Raw genomic sequence first — 23574 nt, forward strand, 5'->3', positions numbered from 1 at the left:
GTTTTCGGGGAGGGTTAAAATGGAGAAGTAGGCGGGACGGGAAAACTCATCAAAACGAAATCCAGGATTCGGACCGACCGTGGCGGCGGCGGGAATCCCTTGAAAAAATACGGATATATTTTATATCACTTTCTGCTAGTATTCACAAACGCTTTTTTTGCCTCTTTTCCCTTCTCCTCCCCTTTTCTCCTCTTTCTCTGCGATTTCCCCGCCGGTCACTTTTTCGCCATTCCCGTCTCCGGCCGGTTTCTAGCGTGACGTGAAAAAGCCGCGCGCTCTTCTCTCGCGGGACACTAAAGCAGAATTCATAAAAATATGTGCGATTAAAGAGATCTGAGCAGAGATACTCGGCCGCGATATTCGACGTAAAGAACGTGAGCAATTATGTACGCGAGATTATGCCAGAGCTTGCATGTTGAACGTCAGTAAAACTGATAAAATAGAAGAAGCAGCCAGAGACGAAAAAAATGACAATGTATTAATCGCAATAATCGATAAGTGAAAAATATAATTAATTTAGAAAAAAAATACTATATTTCTTGTGCAAATGTAAATATCAATATGATGGCAAGTTTTATTTAGATTTCAGTAATATAATTTTTTGAAGAGCATAATGAAAGAATAATAAAATTTAATCTCTAATAATAAATCAAAGCGACTTGCATGATAATAAAATTGAAGACTAAATAAAGTACACACACATACACATATCTATTGTGATTTTAATTTGTATAATATCTACATTTAGATAATTTTATTGCTTTTATTAATATCTTTATTTTATTAATATAATGGTTAACGATACAGCAACATCTCCATATAGTGGGTTCCTTTTAACTGGGGAACGTAGCAAAATTGCATCTCCCTCTCTGATGTGGTCATAGCTTTCAACAATTTTGTCGAGGAATTTCAATTAGTGCCAGCTTGATATTGGTTCAAATACACATCTTTGACGAAACTATGACGTTATTCACCAAACGGTGATACACGATCATAGCAAAAACATAAAATATGGAAATATATCATATAGCCTTAATAATATTATTTAATTATTGCTCTCTTCATATAGAATTACTATTGAAAATCATATAATCAGATACGAGAAGCCAAAAACGTAAGTTAAAGTTTAAAAATGTTAAATTTTCATCAAATTATTAATTTTAATTATTTCAAATTGCCGAAAGTGTATAATAATCTCATGTTATAATCGCACATCACTAAACAATACTTATATATTAATATCTGAAATTATATATCGGGATAATCAACAGCAACGCGAAAATTGGAATAAATTATTCACAAAAATATTACCGATTATACTATATATCTTTTTATATTTTACATTTCTACTGTGATCATGTATCACTATTTAGTAAATGACATCATAGTTTTGTCAAAGATGTATATTTCGACCAATATCAAGCCGACGTTAATTGAAATTCCTCGACAAAATTGTTGAAAGCTATAACCACATCTTTTTTTTTTTAAGACATGAGTGAACTAGAATACTCCGGGGATTTTACGAGCTTCCGCAATATTTGTTAGGACAACGCTACGGGTGAACTCTGCAATTGCGCTAATGACAAAACCGCAACGCGCGCGCCAAGAGCGAAGAGAAGAACGACGGTGGGACGGTTGACAGGCATCTACTAATATCGTGCACCCCGAGGAGAGAAAACCGCCCCTTTCCTCCGGGCACGAAAGGCTTTCACACGTCCAATTCAGTTTTCCTCGAGACTTCGTTATGTATTCATAAATGGAACGCATTCGGAATATAGACGGAAACACGCGGAATTCGTAATGCCGCGGTCAGTGACATGTCGCGCACGTCGAACCGGGTGAATTATTCGTTCGCTTTTGTATTTTCGACATTGAGGTATCAATGTGGCACCGATACTTTGTAGCGCCGTGAATGCAAATTTGTTCTGTTGCATTAAATGAGAGAATGACATTTGTTATGCGGTTGACGTTATGTGTGTACTGTATAATAAATCCTAAACACTATAATTACAAAAATTATACTAACATAGTAATTATAGTGCTAAAAATTTATATTAAAAATATTTCCGATTGCTGACAAGACAATTTGACTAGATTGTGTTTTAAAATTTTGAAAAAAAAATATCATAAATAAGAAAATCTTATATATTATTTATAATTCATAATCTTTTATAAAATATAATATAAATTATCCTTGTTGAATATATATGATAATTATATGATAATTTTCCTCAACACATAGATATATGGACTCTTTTTCTTGTGTAAAATGTATAATACATACGCAAAGTACTGTAAACAATACTTAAAATACGCACAAAGCGCATTTCACGTGAAACATGAGCCAGATATTTTTACATTTCACAATATTTTTTGATCTACATAATACTGCCATATAAACTTTGTCATAACGAAACCTTTGTCCTTACTTTCATTTTTAATGCACAAACATTTTTTTTAAAAACGCGACACGGTATATAAAAGAAAATATGATTGTTTTTCCTTTTTAATTTGATGCAGTCAAACATCTCTAAATAATTGAATATTACTAAATTGAGGTAATTACTTTAATAATTACTTTAAAGTGCGAAATAAAAATATACGACAAACTGATTATAAATCAGACAATTCGGAAATAATTTTATTCTGTCGTCATGTTATTCCTAGGACTTAGCTAATCATTTTTGCATTTTCATTAAAAAAAATAATAGCGAATTTTCATTCTACAAGCTGTTTCAAGCTTCCAATCCCTAGCACAAATCCCGGAAATAGATGTGGTGACCAAGTTGCTATTCCGAGCGTGGATTTAAGAATAAAAATGAAATTGCCTCTTGAGCAATGAAGTAAAAACGTGACGCGTACAACGGCCTGATCATACTCGCGTAGATGTAGACCGTAAATCGACCGATCATATTCATGAGCGTGCACGCGTATATGTATAGGTAAGGACATGTGTAAACCGCGTAACCGCGAGGCATCGATCGACACGCGTGACGTATAGGCGAGAAGTTAATCAAATCGTTTTCAACAATTTATCAGGGCAGCTGTCGCGCGATACGATGTGCCGTTCGCAGCGTCGCACCCGTGGTATAACGCGGCACTCGCTTACACATACTCGTACAACACGATACGATATGCCTGGAAATATTAGTCGACTCTGAATAATTACTGCGCCACAATCGGAAATCGTGGTCTCGATCACAGCATTCATGTTGACCCTCATTGAATTGCTATAAATTCTAACACAGTTTGTGCAAAGCGTCAAAAAATAGAAAAGACTGAAACTATTTCCCTATATATTATTTTATATTAAACATTATTTTTTACATATATTATTTTTATATTATTATTATTAACATATATTATTATTATTACATATATTATTTTTATATTACGCGTCACATTTTATATTAGATCTGGTGCTAGCTATTAATTATTATAGAATTATATAAAGAAAGGAAATTTTACCAAATTTTCGTAGAAACAGATTGATTTCAGATTTGTTAACAAATCTATAAGGGAAAAGAACGATACTTACTACAGCGATAATACATTTAATATATTTACACTTATTATATTGCATTTTCAAATCACATACCTGCATATGTGTATAATATTTCTACATTCAAAATTATTATATATTTGGCAGTAATTTAATAAATTTTAATATTAGCTAATAAATTGCAATCAAATACCATGGAGATATTAATTATAGAAAACCGATGAGAAAATTAATTATAGAAAACGGATAATTATAGAGAACTGATATTAATTATAAAAAACTTATTATACTAAATTAAGATGTTCTCGTGTTTCAAAATGATATAGCATGGCATGTCACTTAAATACTCTTATTTTATTATATAACTTACAATTAGTCTCGAAATATATCTCAATTGTATTCATTACATAATTTAACACTTGCTACATACTAACATATGCTGTGTTACGATCAACATAAAACACATAATACAATGTAGTTTCATGTAGGACTATGTAACTTCCTGCAAACGGCTGCATTATGCAATTTCGTGCAACTTGGGACATGTCAGATTAAAACTTTATCCTGTTCTGTTTTAGAATGATATTATGTGAGATTCACATATATTATATTATTGAAGTTTTAGTTGTTACATATATTTTATTTATTTATATGTATTTAATTGTTAATCGATGTACATATCATATATATAAATTCTTATTGCACAAAATTATATTTTTACGAATTCTTTAAAATAAATATAATCAGCTAACCACGATAATGAAATCTGGGGCGTTCTTACACAAAAATTTAAAATATACTGATATTATAAACAACATAACTTATTGTTAGTAGGATCTAGAATTATCAAGATGGCTGAATGGACTACAAAAAATTATAATAAAACTAGTGCATTATAATAATAAATTATTATAATTATATAATTTATAATCACGCATATAATTAATAATTATTGTATTAATGTGTTCTTTATGTGTTTTTCATAAAATAAATTAGATAAATATATATTATATAATATTTTTTATCCTTTTTTAAACAGAAATTTTTATCCTAATTTATTGTAATCCATTCATTTTGAGGTAACGGATCTACAATCTACAATCTAAATCTACATATCTATAATCTAATTTTTACAAAATTGTTATCTCGTAATAAAATAATACTTCACTCACCAATCGATGCGAAACACGACGCATACAGAATTGACTGATCGAAGCTACGGTGATCTATAACATACAAATAGAATTCAAATTAGAACAGCGCAAAATAATTAATATTTCTTAAAATTATTATTGTATCCATTGAATTTTATATTCAACGCGTACTATAATCAACAAATATATAATCAAATAACTTAAAAAATTAAATTTTTTTTAAATATAAACTTTTATATATCAAAACTTTTATATAAACTTTTATATATCAAAAAATTTTTTTTTTAATTTTCTCTTGTTTAACCATTTAAATACGCAGAAATAAAATTAATGTATATATACGTGATTTATAACAAGTATTATGTATATAAATAATAAATATTTACCCCAAGGTTGTTCCGCTGGCGCCCGATGCCTCCTAGGCCTGTTCCTCCTCTCAGGTTGGACAGGATTGCCCGTTGTCAAAGTTCTTTGATTTACACGCGCGATACTTTAAACTTTAAACGACATTCCCGCACTAAAACGCCCGACACTTTGAACGACACTCCCGCACCAAAACGCGCGATACTTTGGACGATACTCCCGGATTTAAGCGCGCGACATTTTACACTGCATTCGAATGTCTTACATACTTTTATTGGAATCAATTTGCACAATTCAATAAGCACAATTTTATGTCAGTCATTATGCGTATCAGACACGCCGTATGTGCTTAATTACTCTTCTCACGTTTTTTTAATACAACTTCGATAACTGGTGTAAAATTAACAATCAATATATGAATTAATGGATTATAAAATATTCATATAAAATTACATTAAAGTACATTATAACAATAAATAATTATAATTATATAATAATTTACAAAACAATTTTTAATTACACATTTTTATAATTACAATTAATCATTAGTGTGTTTTTTCTAAAATGAATTAAGTTAAACTTACTATGTATTAAAAATGTTTTCGTCGTTTTTTAAAATTGAAATATTTGTAATTTGTAATCCATCCTTTTTGGTAACGAAACTATCTACAATCTACAGTCTACAATTTACACAATCTAAATCTACATTTTCACACTCTAAAACCGTTACCTCACAATAAATAATAAAATAAAATAAAATAATAATAAACTCACCAAAATAATAATAAACTCAATCGATGTGCAACAGCGAAGTTGACTGTACGTTGATCTGTAACATATAAATAAAATAAAAATTGTGGTAGTGCTCAAAATAATACATTTTTCAAACGATTATTATTGTATGAAATTTCATTTTCCATGCGTATATAATAATTAAAAAATGACAATAAAAGCCAGAGCGGTAAGAGAAGGGCGCTAAAAATTTATTATAAAACACTACGTTAAAACAAATTACAATAATGCGAACGCATACACAGAAGAGCTATTAATTATTTCTTAGTTAATTTTAAGTATGCATATTCAGGAAAATTGGTTTGTTTAAGAAGAATTAATTATAAAATTTTCATAGAATTTGAAACAGATCGTATATGTTTTACGTATTATACGTCATTGCAGAGGCAATGTTTTCACGAAAAATTAGAAATTTAGAATTTTAATGCTTATCGAGCTCTCAACATGATAAATTATCAAATTCTTGGTATCCTTGGCAGTTATGGCAAGAAGAGAAAGTTAGAAAGAAAAGCATCCTTCGTATAAGGCAACACGTTTCGGATATTATGTCGCGGCGACGATCATAATGAAGTATCGATGAAACGTACGACGCCGGATGAGAGAAAGAAAGAGAGAGGATTTCATGAGGCGCTCGTAGGGTATGAGTAAAACGTGAACGGAATCGTATTTCCCCAAACTTTTCTCAGGGAATTTACTGGGTAAGTGCCAACTGAACCTGGACTTTCGAACACAAGAAGCGGCTGGAATCACCGTAAAACGGAAAACCACCGTTGCACCAGATGTTAGTACTTAAATTGGACTCCCCTTACTCCCCTCACTTCGTCTTTAATACCTTCTCTCTTTTATTATCTGTCTTTTTGACATTTTTCTGCTAAATATTGTTTATATTTCTGTAAATAATATTTTTATAATCATAATATATATATATATATATATATATATATATATATACATTAAATTTAATTCATGTCTTCAATTATAGTTATCGCCAATTACTGATATATATGTTTAAATATAACTTATAATGTTATTTTGCAAAAAAAAAACTTTAATTTTAAAGTTTATTAAATTACATCATACTTATCAATTTAAATAAACTAATTTAATAATTATTATAATAATGTTCAATATTAAAATAATACATAATATAATTAACAGAAATTCTTTCAAGATTAATATATTAATAATTATGCCTTACACTGTATGCTATACAAATGATTGATCTATTCTACACATAATAAAAAATTGAATGTGAATTTTGAATAATCTATTAAAAATACTAGCGTATCGTACTCTTTTATGTCACATATGTATTTATTTAACTCTAATTTCGCAATCACTGTTATATTTAACAGATACCACATATATCTATACAATTTTGGCCCTATTTCTATGCACTTCTCTAAATGACTAATAATTTTTCCTCTTCTATTGCTTCTCTTTGTCTTTTTTTCCTCTGCCATTCCGTCTACGCGCAAATGTACAAGAGAGCCAAAGCGGAAGTATACTCGCTCCATACAACCGTGATATTTTCCATCTACCTGATCGCTACAGCGTGCTCGAGAAGATTGGATCGTACCAAAATATAGTCGTTATGTCCGCTGCCGCGTGTTCCAAATCGCGGCAGTTCCAAGCCGCATGCACGGCGAGCGCTCTTGAAACAGTGCCCGGCTCCAAACCGCAATTTCAAGGTGACATAAGTATCGAGAGCAATACTGAGAGGGAATATAAATACTGCATACAATTGATGCCAGTCGTTCCTCCCAGTTCCGAAAAGTTAAGAGGACGTTACGTGGACGCAATTGCATAAATATCGTTCGTAATTTGTAATTTAGCTATCGTTCAATGCTATGGTTTGGTAAATGTATGGTATCAATTTTAATTAAAATAATATCAAATCAAGCAGTTCTTCGCAAGAATTATTTAAAGAAATAAAATAAAATATCATTTTTTATATTATATAAATTCTTGTATCTGCAAATGTATATGTCACTTTTTCGCTAACATCGATAAAAATGTAATAATCTACATTTTATTGCTCTTGGATTTTCATCTCCGATTCGACAGTTATTACAGAGTAAAGATAACAGCATAAAAGTGGAAACTGCTACGCAATGGCAGACGAGCTCTCGTTGAATTACAACCCGGGTCATTTTACTATTCCACAAAGATACCTCAATCCGATTAAATCGTTTGCCAAGTTGAATCTTTCGCCGCATTGAAATCTTGTCAGCTCTCTTTCCTTTGTCGCGTCGTTCAAGAACGGGGCTCTTTCGGAATCGGCTCATGGTATAGCGTGATCCTATACCGAAAGTAATCAACCTCGGACGGAGACATATCAGGAACACCCGACTGTTCTGGTTGGTCAATGGCGAATACCCGACTGTAACTCAAGTCAAAGCTATTCATCGTTTAACCGTACTGTTTCTATGCATTGACGGTTAAGAATGGCATACACGCTCCATCAGCGGAACTTCTTGAGTGACCTTATCTCTCTTCAGGAATGATAAATTGTTCCAACTTTGCAGAAGATTACCCCGTCACCGTCATATTGCTTCAAAACTTTTATCAGAACTTTTATACAAATTAATTTAATCGCACAATCAACTATCTTACTTCATCCTTCTGTTTTCCAATGTATAATATCAATTCTTATATTTTAAATTTTGCATTAAATCCTTCCAAGACTTAAAGACTGATTGTTCCAAAACAGAAGGGAGTCGCGGTAAACCGGTTCGTTCCTTCTTTCAACAAAAGCTCGTCCATCTTACCGCGATTCGAGCCATCATTTCTTGCATAAACCGTCAAGCGCAGATTACAGAATGCGCCGCAGACATGATTGTTCTAAAATCTGTTTTCTGAGCGACCCGCCACTAGAAGCAATCAACTTTAACCGAGACTTATCAGCGGCAGTCGAGCGCGCCAGACGGCTGAATGGAGGGCGTGCTGCGGCCAGCTTCATTAACCGTAGATACATGCCGCTATACGAAGTCTCGCAGGAGCTATACTTTGCCGTGCAAAAAGCTGCAATTCGCGGAATCGGGGCGGTCGGCGCGGGGCTAGAGCGAGTATTATTTTTCGCGGGCAGTTCTCTTTGTACGAAAGGGTGGACTCCCAACATCCTCTTTTATCCCCATGCTGCGACGTTCTTTGCTCGCACAGATCCGGTTGACCGCGTGCACGCTTGGCATTTGTCATCCGAGATTCCTTTGTTCCGGCGCGAAACAAACGAGAAACTCCCCCGCCAACCCCGTGTTCTCCAACACTCTCCCGCCGAGCAGTAACGCTCCACGATCGCTCCAGTTCTACCCTTCCCTTTTCTTCTCGCTGTCCCCGGCTTCCTTCACACCCTCTTGTCCTCATGTGCGACTTAATCAGAAGTTTTTTTTCGCCCGGCTTTGAGATTACTGAATTGTCTCGCTCGTTCTATCTCGCCTTTACACCTAGTGAATTCTGCACTCAACAAGATTCCGCTTCGTTATACGCTACATTTATACGATATACGGAAGTGCATACGGTTGGTTACACGCTAAATTATTTTACAGGCTTTTTTTTACAGGTTATTTAGCAAGCAATTCTCTGAGAGAAAAATTTAAACAAGAAAAACGTAATTATGTGTGTAATGTATTAGTTAAAATTAATGAAAAAATTGATAGAATTGATTTATATTATGCTCACCAGTTTCTTTAATTCAATTAAGAATTATTATTATTTATAAAATAAGATATATTTATTATAACAATAACATTTTTTTTTTTAATGACAGAGCTTCTGAAATTTGCGGTACAAAGATAAAAATAAAAAAATATATAACTCTTCTCAAATTTCTGTTTAGTAAAGCGATATTCCTGAACGTGGAAAATGTTTATCGTAGAAAATGCAATAAAAACTATTATTGGAACCATCGGCAAATAAACGTAAGAGAGCTGTGCCTGACCTAACAGAACAGGAAATTCAAAGGTAACTTCACAGGATAGGTCAAGTGCCTTACGGTTGGTCGGCCAGTTGTATGTTCTCGAGAAGCCACAGTTAGGTACGACAAGGTTCATCCGTCACGACGTTATCGCATTGCCGGGTCCGACTACGTGACGAAGATCAAATCTCGTCACGATGGTGGATGGCGATCGTACCGGCATGAGAACATCAGCCGGAGGCGCCATTTGATCGACTTGCCATCCCCTAAAGGGATTCCGGCGACACGGACGATGCCAGGCGTTGACGTTCATGTGTCGGAAACCGATCGAAATTATCGACACGCGCTTGCGTATATTCGTTACATATTATGTCATGAAGTATTGGGAATTCGCAAAATCTCGCAGTTGTCAAAATCTAGTCTAGTAATTATAATTAACTATATTCTACACAATTATATTATACATGTATTTTTCAGTCATTAACTAATGCTACTCAAATTATTCTTCAAATTATTCTATGATGACATGATTAGCAAATATTTAATAAATGTATTATTTAGCTGACAATAAGAATCAAAAAATATATTATAAAATAAAACAAATGGATTCTCAAAACTCTTACTACTTTATATATAATTGCAGTTTTAGATGATTATAACGTTGAATAACATTTTGTGTTTCTAGCAAAATATAAAAATAAAATTGATCTTTGAGAAACAATGGCAAAATTTAGAAGAAGAAATCTAATCAGATACGTGAGTTTGTACTTTTTGTTGCGGAAAGCGAGTTGCGCGGCACGAACGAAATAATTTCCGAAGTTCCCACGCGACTCTAAAGAGCAATGAAAGAAAAAAAATAAATAAATAAAAAGGCGAAAGATCAGGCGGTTTCTCCCCCATCAAAAGTTTGATTGCGATACGACGACAGTGACGGCACGGGAAACTTCGTTCATCACCCGGGGAGAATTTTCCAGCGGAAATAATAATTCCCGTAGAAACGGCGGGACAGTCCGCGAAACCTGAGGGACAGTAAGTAACGTCGGAGCACGGTCGTCTTAATTCCTTCCACCATCTTTGTTCCTCCGCACTAGCATCCACCCGGTGGTTGCAGGGTCGCACAAACTTCCCGACCCAAGTTCCACCGACCCGTCACCTCTTTCACCTCTTCTCTTTCCGTGCCCGCGTGACTGCTCCTCTTTCATCTTATATGAAGTTAATTACATTTTTATGAGCCGCCATCCTTCTTCACGAACACACCTATACACCCACCGTCTTTATGTTTCAGTTCTGTAAGAAGCCAAATGCGAACACTTGCCCCAACCCCACCTGCCATCTTCGCCGCCACTTTTCTCGCTTTTTGCAGCACCCGCCGCTCGCCCCGCCGTATCGTTTTTCCGCGACGGAATTGACCGAACGGCAAGGGTGGTCGGGATGGAGTGGAGCGCGCCGTGGCGGGAAGTAAATGAGAATGACTTTATTGTCCTCATTTCGGAGCGTCTACCTCCGTACTACCTGATTGTGAAGAGACGCCGTGAAAGAGAATGAAATAGAGAGAAAGAAAGAGGAACGGAGAAAGAAGGCGGTGAATAGCAGTGGAGTTCCCTTCCAAGGGGGGTTAACGTAGCGGTAGAAGGAGATCGGGGGATACTACCCCTCCTGAGTGGAGGGAAAGACGTTACGTTTTTCATTTCCTCTGCTTAAAGGTGATTTCCCGAATCACCTTTAAAGCGGAACCGACGGTGTGAGTAGTTTTTAATCTCGCTTCTTATAGCTGCGGAAAGTGTATTTACTGTGCAAAATATAAAACGCCATTTAACGCGCTACGCTTCTCGAGATTTAGGCACGCCTGTATTATTTGAAAATATTCCTTGGAATATTTTCGCAAGAGTCAAGTACCGCGCATGGAATTAACATATCAACGGAGTAAGTACTGATAAGAAAAATGTGCAGGACATATGATCTTTACCAATCCTTCTCGTCGCATGACATTTGACAGCGCGTGAAAATCTGTTGCGACTAAAACGACAACATAGAATGCCTCATCTTAAAATTGCAAGTGTATATAATAGTTAATAGTCGAGATACTGTCTTAATGATTTTACATATATAAGGCATCAGAAATACAACATTTTATTTTTGTGAGAAACGGATAAATATAGCAGAATGCTTGTAAAGTAGAAACTTTAAAACTTATTAGTTATTTCTTCGTCCATTTACAAATGGTTCAAAAAACCTCTCTCCAAAACTTTTAACGACGTATTAATGTCATGCTCAGAATTTCATAGATCTTAATATATGTAGGTTTAATGCTACTATATATCTTTTGATATTCAATATAAATGCAAATATTTTGCTAACTGAATATTTTATCTTTGTCTATAATTATTTGCAAAAGTATTTTGTAATACTGAAAATCACGATTTAATTTCAAATTATAGAGAAACGCAATTTATTATAATAAATTCACAATCAACATTATTGTAAGAGATTAATTTGAATATTGCTTGTTGAGAATGTATTTAATTGCTAACTTAATATTTATATTCTTGGCCGTTTTATAAAACTCCCAAAAATCGATCTTTATGTGCAAGATGCGATAGAAAAATATATAAAAATTACTAACGGATAAAATCCATCTTTATTCAATCCTTAACAAAAATTATTAATAAAAATAAATCATTTTACATTTTTAAGAAAAAAAAGAGAAAAAAGAAGTTTTAATTTTTATAAAAATTTTTTATTAACTATCAACTATGAAAGTTATTTTTATTAACTATCAACTATGAAAGTTATTCAAATACTTGTTTTATATTCTTTTCTATTCATATAAGCAAGTAGGCAAATAGCAAAAATATGAAACGAAAAGAGCAGAAAAACGGATGTAAAGTTTTTAAAATTATACTCTACACTTCTATCAAACGCATAATTTTCTGTTGAACAAATATTATTCAGCTCACTAGGCAAATCAGTTGGAAATCTTGATTACATTGTATAAAACTCAAGTTCAGCGGAATCGTTGGCAAACATGAAATGATTTAAGCTCACTTACATCTATTTTTGTATTAAATACATATATTTAGTTTTTTTATTTCCAATTCCAATTTCTCTCTCTTTTCCCTCCCCTCTTTTTCTCTTCCTTTTTCCTGTATGTACATATAATTTGTATGTATATATAATTTTACACAAACTTTAAAATTTTATTACAAATAATTGATCAATACTGTCTTCGAAATAACAGATCTTTTAAACGATTATTTTTAGCATTTCTTGCGCAGTATTATTCAATAATATTATATCTAATTGTGAAATTATTATAACTTTGCTCTCTTTTGCATTTATAGTCATATTTACAATCTACATTGTTATTGGACTATAATTCGGAATATCGAAAAATATTTTAAAAATTATTATTATTATTATTATTTAAGAAATATTATTAAAAGAATTAAAGAAAGATAATGAAAACAATAGTTTTGATCTTGCTAAACAAGTTCTTTCTCTATAAAATTATAAACATTAATTTTCGTATTATTTCACGCAATTAATATGAAACACGAACATAATTGTTGACAAATTTTTTTATTAATACAATTTTGTCGGCCTTGGAGATTATTTTCAAAAAATTCAGGGATAATCGTATAAATCTTAGCGGAACGGCTCTCGACTAACGAGTAACCCGATATCCGTTCTGGGATTTAGTGCCTGGTCTCATCGTTAGATCCATGATTCAATAAAGGAGTACCACGTCCAGCTATTGCAATCTCCACCAACCCCTCTCTACCGTTTTCTCACTACCTCTTACCTTGGCCAACTTTGTTTAAGTCTCACAGGGTCGCTCATGATAACCTTTGGGATAAGGCGGTTCCATCGAATAAGTATTTCAGCCACGGCGAAACGATAAGAACCATTCTTTTTTCTCTTGCTTCTCACTAAAGCTACCAATAAATCTTATTAACGGTATGATGCTTAGGAGATAGCTCAATCTGCCGAATATATCGTTAATTTGATGAAACATTAGTAGCATTGAAAATAATGCGGCGTATTTACGCGATTAGAAGTTTGGTTGCTCAATGCTTTGGTTGAGATACATTATCGAGATCAGGAAAATTATTTATTATTTCTTCATCAATATGACGAAAAAAAAATAATTGATCTAAATTCTTTGGATGTCACATTTTCAAATGACCATAAGTCTTGTTTTATCAAGGAAAATATATTAATTGTATTTCACAAAATATAGTATTTAATATTTATTATTCAATGCTTATTTGACACAAAGTGTTGAACTAATTTTAATTATGCAGAATGTTACAGTAGTTGAAATCAATGGATAACATATTAATAGATTGTTTCAACTAATTATGGCAATAACGAATCATCGAATATAGTTTTGCCATAAATTACATGCGCAGACAATAGATCGATTTACAAAGGCAAGAACCGCACTTGTGACCGCGAATTGATTTTCCCGCTGAGAGTCAACTCGAAGCATACAAGTTTTCTAAAAATAATATTTGACCACCAAACGCACATAATTAGCTTAATGATCGTGCGCTGCGTATCTCTGACCGCGCTCGCGAATTATCCTAACAACTATGCCATAAATATCCTATCATTATCGGCGTTTCATTCTCTCATCAGGTACGCGCAAGTTGATTAAATTATTCCTCGGCACGGGCAAACATTATTCGCTCGCTTCGAGCCATTCGCGATCGCGCTCGTGCCGAGCGGAATCCGCTCGCCGAGTGTCATCGGTCCAACGGAGATTTAAATTGTGCCCGACAACAAAATGGAAATGAGGGTTGTAGAATGGAAAATGGAAGGCAGCTTAAAATACAGAGGTGAATTGAAGAGAGAGAGAGAGAGAGAGAGAGAGAGAGAGAGAGAGAGAGAGAGAGAGGGAGAGAGAGAAAGAGGGAAAGGATGGGGTGCTAGAGAGAAATCGGGAGAGAGAATGGAATGAGAATAAGAGAGAAACGTTACATCCGCGGAAAAGGAGAAAAAGACAAAAAGGACAGACTGTTGGCAGAATTTTGCAACGATCCGCGCGTTCGTTCCGCATTCACCCCCCGTGAAAAATAATGGCCGACGGATGCGCCTGTTGTTTCATTTTTGAATTCGCAACTATTCGTGCGACCTTGTTTGTGCGTTTCCTTCTCCTCTTCCCACCCTTATCCCTTTTCCTCCTCGTCTACTCTCTTGTCCGTGTTCGTTCGTCTTCCTGAGAACACGAACTGAGAGAAAACGCGCGTCTCTCAAGACGCGTAACCCTCTTGTCAGTCGAGAAACCAATTCCTATAACCCTCTACTATTAGCGCGAGCGCAACTTGCGTGTTTCAACCTCCTTGATGAATATTCACGTAAATAAGACTGTGTGTAACGAGGGCCGGGTTAATGTAAATCCACGTCGAGACATTTAAAGAGACGCGGAGAGAAGACGGGGGTGTGGCGTGCATTCATTTAACTGAATAATAAAGTACTGATAATTATATCAATGAAATGGGGCGAGAGACACGCAGAGGTTGTGTTACCACACCCCATAACTGTTTAATAGAAATTTAAATTAAAAAGCAGTACTTACAAGTAATCCAACGTTTATCGAAATTATCTTATTACCATTATCATTAGCGTTCAGATTTTATCACACGGTTAGCAGTTGAACGTGTGTCAGTTTCATAGCGTTTTTCACTGGGAGAACTAGTGCGCACTGAGTGCACATAAAGGTTATCACATACAATTTCACAATGATATAAGTAATTAAAAAAGTAAAATAATTAATAGTAAAAGCTTATTATCATTACTCTATTATTATCATTACTCATATTGAACAATAATAATAATAGCTCTTACTATGAATTATTTTACTTTTTTAATTACTTATATCATTGTGAAATTGTGTGTGATAACCTTTATGTGCACTCAGTGCGCACTAGTTCTCCCAGTGAAAAACGCTATCAGTTTTCATCTTTAATTAAATAAGCATTTTATTTATATTCAAATAATTTTTAGATTTTTATATTAAATTTAAAAATTACAGCACACTGACTGCTAGAATTTATTATTTTATCTTTTATGTAAATATAAAATTTTTGTTACTCATTTTAACATATAAATGTGCTTTGAGCTAGAAACAAAACCGGATCGTTATTGTTAGAAACTAAAACGTAATAAAATATCAAATTGCCAACGTAATAAAATATCAAATTAAATATATTTACCTTCTTAAGGAATTACAAACTTTTGTTATAGACTCATTTACATTAGGAATAAATATAGAATTATGAGTTCGATCTTGTAAGAATTGTAGCCTAAATTCAATATAAAAATTATTAATATAAATATATATAGAAAAGATAGATATACTTAGAAACATTACCATCTATTTAAATATTCTTTTATTAAATCGACGATCAAAGAAACTTAATTTATCGAGTTTTTTTTAAAGAATATATATATTTTAATATAAAATATATTTTTTATTTAAACATACTGAAGACGACGTAAATATGTGTGCAGTGTGTTTGTCAAAATTATAAATATAATTTTGTAAAGAATAAAGAATAGAAATTATAAAAATATGATTTTATAAACTTATAAGTATAAATTTTAGAAATCAGTATGCAAAAAACGTATTTGAAGGTACGTGTTGAAAAGCGAAGGTGTCGGTAGAAATTGCCGCGACTTTAGATAATCCGTTCCAGGAGAGCAGGACTGCTTAACGCGGATCTTCGTTAAAATTATTCATAAAGTTAATGTAATACCAGAATCCAATTAATTCAGAGGAATGATAGTGGCCTTAAAAGAAGAATCTTTACTCTTTCTGTACGACTCGTGAAATATTAATAACCTCGACGAATGTCTCAGCGGTCTGCGACAATGTCAGAGTCTTGCAATGAAATAAATTGAAGAAATAATTTTCCACGTATGAGGTAGGATTTTAAACGGATATACTGTTTGTTTCTCGGAGTGCAGCTTCGCGAGGCATTGCAGACGACGTCTGAAGGAGATATAAAGATCTCGGCAGTGGAATTCGCGATTTTCTCCAGCGCAGATGGCACGGAATGATACTTTTCGCTCTACATTATACACTGCAAGCGACTGCTTTCATCTCCGCAATTGTAAAGAAAAAAACAGCATATATTTTGTTGTCGAACGGCAAGATTTCTTCTTGCTCGATCTTCAATCTTACTTTATCCCAAAACGAATAATATTTTCAACTCATTTTAATGTCTTACGACAATTGTTAATGATTTAAGAGGATGGCTGTTATGTAAATCTGATGAGTTATATCTTATTAATATTTTAATTATGTAATAGAATAATGTAATAAAATACGAAAAGAAGCTGTCTCTATAATAAAATTTTTTTAAATAATTTCTCTCTCTCTCTCTTATAGTGAAAAGATTTCTTTTATTTCTGAAAACATTGCACAGTATTATCTCGTATTCTCAAAGTTTATATCAATACTTTCATACTGTAAAGACTTTCTCTATTATTTAATTCTTCTTTTCTACTTTTTATACATCTCTTTTCTATTGATCGCCCGCATGCCCATTTCTTAAAAATTAGGCAAAAGTTTTTCTTTTAATTACAATTGTTTTTTCTTTTTTTATTTAAATTTTGCCGCGTGATCAAACAGGAATCCATGTTAGCCATCGTATTCCCACGAGGGTGCGAATTCACCCCACTAGAGGACACGTAAAATCAAGCAATAGATCGCGAGAAAAGATTGAAAAAAATTAAAATATTTATCTATTAACTTACCTATTATAATTACAAGACAAATTCTTTTCTCGCGAGATTACCTATAATATATCGCCACACACACACACACACACACACACACATTATCTTATTATATTATATTATTTGCACTTATTAAAGGGTCTGCGCACAATAAAAAAATAAAGAACAGAAAATACAGAGTAGAAAATAGAAACAAGGAATAGGGAACAGTTCAATATAAAACATATAAAATATAATTTAGTAACGCAGAATAGAAAAACAGAAGAATAGTGCTAAGATAAAAAGTGATGAAATTTCTCTATTCTGTGTTATTAAATTATATTTCATATGCTTCATATTTCCCAACTGTACCCTATTTCCTGTTTCTGTTTTTTGTTCTCTATTTTCTGTTTCTTATTCCTTTTATTGTGCGCAGCCTCTATATTTGAGCTATGTGAACCTAGCACCCGACTTTTTAAAAATTAATTTTAAAACGGAAAATGATAGCATTTTGTTTGTAGTTGTTTGTAGTAACAATAATTTTGTTTGTAGTTTTATTAACTAATAAATAAAAAAAATTTTTTTAATGACTCGCACCCGACATTGAAATATCGCAAATACGCTTGCACAGTCTTCTTTAGAATCGTTTGTAGTTGTATGTAGTAACTTTCCTTTCGTTTGTAGTTGAGCGGTTCAAAAGTTATAAACAATTGTTTATAATTGCAAACGAAAGGAAAATCACTACAAACAACTACAAACGATTCTAAAGAAGACTGCGCAAGCGGATTTGAAAAATCTTAAAAGTTGACAAATTTATCTCTTGGACGAATAAACAATTGTTTATAACTTTTGAACCGCTCAACTACAAACGAAAGAAAAATCACTACAAACAACTACAAACGATTCTAAAGAAGACTGCGCAAGCGGATTTGCGACATCTTTAAAATTAACAAATTTACCTCTTGGACGAATAAACAATTGTTTATAACTTTTGAACCGCTCAACTACAAACGAAAGAAAAATCACTACAAACAACTACAAACGATTCTAAAGAAGACTGCGCAAGCGGATTTGCGACATCTTTAAAATTAACAAATTTACCTCTTGGACGAATAAACAATTGTTTATAACTTTTGAACCGCTCAACTACAAACGAAAGGAAAATCACTACAAACAACTACAAACGATTCTAAAGAAGACTGCGCAAGCGGATTTGCGATATCTCAATGTCGGGTGCGAGTCATTTTGAAAATATTTTTTATTTATTAATTGATAAAACTACAAACGAAATTATTGTTACTACAAACAACTACAAACGAAATGCTATTTCCGTTTTAAAATATTAATTTTTAAAAAGTCGGGTGCTAGGTTTACATAGCTGTTCGGACGCGTTACTATTGTCGCTTATATCGGATGGATAATCACTGAAATCGGCTGACCAGTGCTAGTTTCTATCCCTGATTAATCGCCAGATTCGGAAAAAATTACTTTCTCATTATTATTGCATATGTACATTATATTGCATATTATATGCGCGTATAATATGACTCTTTCGAGCGAGATTTGTTAAATAATTTTGTCGAAACGCTCATATATACATGATGTTATATGATATAAAACTTTCTGGTTTTTTTTTCCCCGATTTCAAACATCAAACTGTAAGAGTTTTATACGTCGTGTGCGAATAATATTTTATTACTTTATCAATAGAGTTTATTATTTAAATATTTGTAAATAAAATTTAAAAAAAATTGTTGTAATAAATGATAACATTATTAATGCTATTATCGCGATATTTGTCGAAATTATTCAAACGAGGAATAAAAGCGTGCAGGGATGAAAAGTGTTTGGACGCGTTACTATTGTCGCTTACATCGGACGGATAATTACTGAAATCGGCTGACCAGTGCTAGTTTCTATCCCTGATTAATCGACAGACTCGGAGAAAATCACTTTCTCATTATTATTGCATATGTACATTATATTGCATATTATATGCAAATATAATATGACTCATTCGAGCGAGATTTGTTAAATAATTTTGTCGAAACGCTCATATATACATGATGTTATGATATAAAACTTTCTGTTTTTTTTCCCCCCGATTTCAAACATCAAACGGTAAGAGTTTTATACGTCGTGTGAGCTATGTTAACCTAGCACCCGACTTTTTAAAAATTAATTTTTTTAAACAGAAAAAGAATTTCGTTTGTAGTTATTTGTAGTAACAATAATTTTGTTTGTAGTTTTATCAATTAATAAATTAAAAAAATTTTCAAAATGACTCGCACCCGACATTGAGATATCGCAAATCCGCTTGCGCAGTCTTCTTTAGAATCGTTTGTAGTTGTTTGTAGTGATTTTCCTTTCGTTTGTAGTTGAGCGGTTCAAAAGTTATAAATAATTGTTTATTCGTTCAAGAGGTAAATTTGTTAATTCTAAAGATATCGCAAATCCACTTGCGCAGTCTTCTTTAGAATCGTTTGTAGTTGTTTGTAGTGATTTTCCTTTCGTTTGTAGTTGAGCGGTTTAAAAGTTATAAACAATTGTTTATTCGTCCAAGAGCTAGCTTTGTCAATTTTTAAGTTTTTTCAAATCCGCTTGCGCAGTCTTCTTTAGAATCGTTTGTAGTTGTTTGTAGTGATTTTCCTTTCGTTTGTAGTTGAGAGGTTCAAAAGTTATAAACAATTGTTTATAATTGCAAACGAAAGGAAAATCACTACAAACAACTACAAACGATTCTAAAGAAGACTGCGCAAGCGGATTTAAAAAATCTTAAAAGTTGACAAAGTTAGCTCTTGGACGAATAAACAATTGTTTATAACTTTCGAACTGCTCAACTACAAACGAAACGAAAATCACTACAAACCACTACAAACGATCGTAAAGAAAATTGCGCAAGCGGATTTGCGATATCTCAATGTCGGGTGCGAGTCATTAAAAAAATTTTTTTTATTTCTTAATTGATAAAATTACAAACAAAATTATTGTTACTACAAACAACTACGAACAAAATGCTATCATTTTCCGTTTAAAAAAATTAATTTTTAAAAAGTCGGGTGCTAGGTTCACATAGCTCTATATTTGTATATTTTAATATATAACATAGAAATAATCGTCAAAAAGTTTTTATCATATTCGCGAATATGTAAATGTACATAAACCAAAAAAACGAGAATTTTAATACTTTTATTTGCTTGGCATATATTTTTTAGTTTTTTCGAAGAAAATTATCTAATTCATTCTTTTAACGAAAAAGTTACATATAATTTTTCAAATTCTTTTTATATAAAATTAACATATAATTTCTTAACTCTTTTTTTTGAATTGCGCTCTAGTTAATTTTTGGTGATCAATCTACATATAGATAATATTATATATATATACATATATATATGCATGTAATACACTCACCGATACGATGCGCAATAGTGAAGCTCTATAGTACAAAGCGTTGATCTATAACATATAAAAAACACAAATTATATGTATACAAATAAATAATTTTCAAAATAATTAATATTTGAAGAAGTCAATAAAATTGCAAAATTGCAAAATACAATTAAACTTTTATTTGTATCGTATAATATATTTGATAAAATTATATATACGTCATAGAAACTACTAAACTTTTTAATTATTTTTTGAGATCTAAATTTATACATATAATTATAAATTATATAAACAATATTAAAATTATATACATATATACACATACATATATATATAATATATGTTATATAATAATAAAATAAAGTTGAAATTATAAGTTAATATTGAGATATAAATAAATTTGGAATAAAATTTAAAAATATATAATTGCGAGAAAAAATAAATATGGATATTTAAAGTAATTTACAAAAAAATAAAAAAATATTACATTAAACTTTATTATAATTAGATTATTAATAATAAAAATGTTTTATTATTAATAATCTAATTATAATAAAGTTTAATGTAATATTTTTTTATTTTTTTGTAAATTACTTTAAATATCCATATTTATTTTTTCTCGCAAATTATATATTTTTAAATTTTATTCCAAATTTATTTATATCTCAATATTAACTTATAATTTCAACTTTATTTTAATAAAAATATAAATAACAATTTTATATAAATTATATATATAATTATATAAATTATATATAAATTATATATTAATTATATATAATATTATATAAATTATATATAAATTATATATATATATATATGTACATATAAATATATATATATAATTTATATATATGTAATTTATATATATAATTATATATTGATTTAATATATATTTATATAATATTAATTTATATAAATTTGTTTTAATTATAATCTGCTTACCGCATAGTTGCTCCGCCGTTGTCCGATGCCTCCCCGGGCTTTTTTGTTTGTAGGTTATAGCGTTTTCTTGGCACTTACACAGCACACGCTCGCGAAAATACAATCACGCGTATTAATCAGCAAAATAAAACAATCGCACGAGAATTTGTGAACGACACTCTCGACGTTAATCGTACGCGATTCTAATACGGCACTCCCGCTTTTAATCGCACGTATATTTAATGCGCTTTTGATAATTATATGCGACGCATATTTGAGAGAACAGCACACAACAATTATAATTAAACGAAGCTACGATTCTCGCGGCGCGACGCACGAAGGTTACGCGAGATGTCGCAGTGATGCCAACTGTCTAATTAGAAATTCTCTATCGCGATTAATCGATCATTGAAAAGATCGATTAAACAGAGCGACTTCCTGGGCTGCGTTCGGAAACGTCACCCGAGTGCATTCCCTCTCTTTCTATATCACTGAGAGAGAAATGATATAGAATGAGAGGGAATGCACTCAGTGACGTTTCCGAACGCAACCCTGTGTATTTTGTGACAGTAGTTGACATCACTGCGGCGACAGTATAAACATAAACTTCGTGCATCGCGCCGCGCGGGTTGTAGCTTCGTTTAATGCGGCGACATAAATACGTACGATTAAAAACGGGAGTGCCGAAGTATGAGAATTAATTATGTACGATTAATGTCGGGATGAGTGCTGCACAAATAAATATCACACGATTAAAAACGGAGTGCCGTATATCAGAGTCGCGTACGATTAACGTCGGGAGTGTCGTTCACAAATTGTCGTGCGATTATTTTATTTCGCTGATTAATTTTCGCGAGCGTGTGCTGTGTAAGCGCCAAAAAAATATAACCTATAACCGCTATAACCTACAAACAAAAGATGAAGAGGAAGAGGTAAGCAGATTATAATTAAAACAAATTTATATAAATTATATTTTATATAAATATATAAATTATATAATATATATATATATATATATATATATATATATTTATATAATCATATACATAATTTATATAAAATTGTTATTTAAATTTTTATTAAAATAAATTTGAAAATATAAGTTAACATTGAGAATAAATTTGGAATAAAATTAAAAAAATATATAATTTGCAAAAAAAAATAATAAATATGGATATTTAAGGCAATTTACAGAAAATTTTTAAAAATATTACATTAAAAATTTTATTATAATTAGATTCTTAATAAAAAAAAATTGTATAATATATGTATGTATGTATATATATGTATATGTATATAATTTTAATATTATTTATATAATTTATAATTATTTAACTTACTTTTTAAAAATTAAATTATACTTTATATAAATTTAGATCTAAAAAAATAATTAAAAAGTTTAATAGTTTTTATGACGTAATTTTATTAAATATATTATACGATACAAATAAAAGTTTAATTGCATTTTGCAATTTTGCAATTTTATTGACTTTTCCAAATATTAATTATTTTGAAAACTATTTTGTATACATATAATTTATGTTTTTTATATGTTATAGATCAACGTTTTGTACTATAGAGCTTCACTGTTGCGCATCGTATCGGTGAGTGTATTGCATGCATACATATATAACATTATCTGTATATGTAGATTATTGTAGATTTAATCACCAAAAATTAACTAGAACGCAATTCAGAAAGAAGAGTTAAGAAATTATATATTAACTTTATATAAAAAAAAATTTAAGAAATTATATGTAACTTTTTCATTAAAACAATGTGAATTATATAATTTTCTTTAAAAAAGC

The 23574-nt window shown here is 31.6% G+C and overlaps 1 protein-coding gene across 4 annotated transcripts in view; it reads right to left on the reverse strand.

Moving 5' to 3' along the window:
- Positions 1 to 22035, reverse strand: part of LOC145939328 (protein amalgam) — a 296331-nt gene extending 274296 nt beyond the window's left edge. The window contains exons 1-5 of one of the 4 annotated variants that reach the window (XM_083043563.1): positions 21788 to 22035; positions 20864 to 20908; positions 5794 to 5848; positions 5043 to 5409; positions 4675 to 4728 (exon numbers count right to left, since the gene is read on the reverse strand). The gene's annotated coding sequence lies outside the window, so the exon portion shown is untranslated. The remainder of the gene's footprint in view (positions 1 to 4674; positions 4729 to 5042; positions 5410 to 5793; positions 5849 to 20863; positions 20909 to 21787) is intronic. The other 3 variants (XM_083043565.1, XM_083043566.1, XM_083043567.1) reach the window with 3 other exon arrangements.
- Between the last annotated feature and the right edge of the window lie 1539 nt (positions 22036 to 23574).

This window comes from Prenolepis imparis, unplaced genomic scaffold, assembly GCF_030444845.1.
Source record: "Prenolepis imparis isolate NDT839.2.m4 unplaced genomic scaffold, iyPreImpa1.0 SCAF_8, whole genome shotgun sequence".
Taxonomy (NCBI): Eukaryota; Metazoa; Arthropoda; class Insecta; order Hymenoptera; family Formicidae; genus Prenolepis; species Prenolepis imparis.